Here is a 1340-nt window from a genome sequence, read left to right on the forward strand (position 1 = left end):
TTGTAATTTTTTTTTGTCATCTTTTATTATATTTTTAGACCGATTTTGCTAATGTCGTTGGCATACACCCAGAGTAATTTAATACTTTTACAATAAGTTTAGTTTTGCTACAATATTGATTCGTAGAATTAGCAATATTCAACATTATATTGGCTGAAATATCCTCTAGTATGGAGAATAGTAAAAAAATTTCTTTTAAATTTAATTAAGGTAGTGGTAATAATTCTATATCTATACAAAGCATCTTAACTGAATCAGAGCTACAAGATCACTCAATTGTTTGTCTTCAGTTTGTTAGTACATTTATTCAAAAACTGATATTATATTAGCTTCGATCAAACCTTTTACAAAAAAGTTCAATATCAAATTTTACAAAATTCATGCCACCCTATTTTATTAGGGCTTATCAAATATTGAGAAAGTTTATCAAATATTGAGAGAATTACATTGGTTGGTTTAAAAAGATTAATTAAAATTTATACCAGAATCGTTAAAAAAATATTTTAAAAAGTGTACTTACAACTTCTCTAAAATAGATAATAGTCTAACACCATAATACAGACCATCTCACAGATTCAAGATATGAGCTTGTCAATACATATGAAAGATCAGAAACAGTGTATGCTAAATCTTAATGGTACCAACATTGAAACAGTAAATATAATTGAGTATTCACATTACAAAGGTGTACTGATGAAAATCAATTAGGTCTAAAATGATATAAAATTATACGTTAAATCTTAAATAAAAAATTTAACGATACGAGATACTTTGTATTTTTCTAGTCGATGATTGCATTTATATCTTGATATACTGAAGCGTTTATGGTAATTAAACTAAAACTTCTCAGCCAAAAAATTGGCTTTTGGTTTGTTCTATAACTATAGTTTGGTTTGTAACTACAGTTTGAAATAATTAAGATATTTCTTATATCACATTAACTTTTAGCAAATTTTGCTAAAAGCTAATCAGTTTCAGCTAACGAATAGCTAGAGCAAGTTATAGCAGTCTACCAGAAATTTCTTAGAGCAGATCGTAGACGTACCTACTTATAGACCAACTAAATGCACAATAATGCTTCTTCAGTCTACAGATTTTACTTCTGAACTGATTCTGACGAGTTTATTTGTGGGATTTTTTTACCTTCGATATCAGCAGAGTTCGGAAAGCACTGTTTAGTTTCACCTTACCAATAGCTGCAGTTAAAGCTGTTAATCAGAAGTTTGGTAAAGCTTTTTTAAAAGAATAATAAGTTGATTTCTTTTTAACTGTCTGTATAAATGTAAGTGACTTTTATTCCTTTAAAAAGATTTTGATGAAAGCTGTATATGATATAAAAC

The sequence above is a fragment of the Teleopsis dalmanni genome, chromosome 1 (genome assembly GCF_002237135.1).
Source record: "Teleopsis dalmanni isolate 2A chromosome 1, ASM223713v2, whole genome shotgun sequence".
In the NCBI taxonomy this organism is placed as follows: domain Eukaryota; kingdom Metazoa; phylum Arthropoda; class Insecta; order Diptera; family Diopsidae; genus Teleopsis; species Teleopsis dalmanni.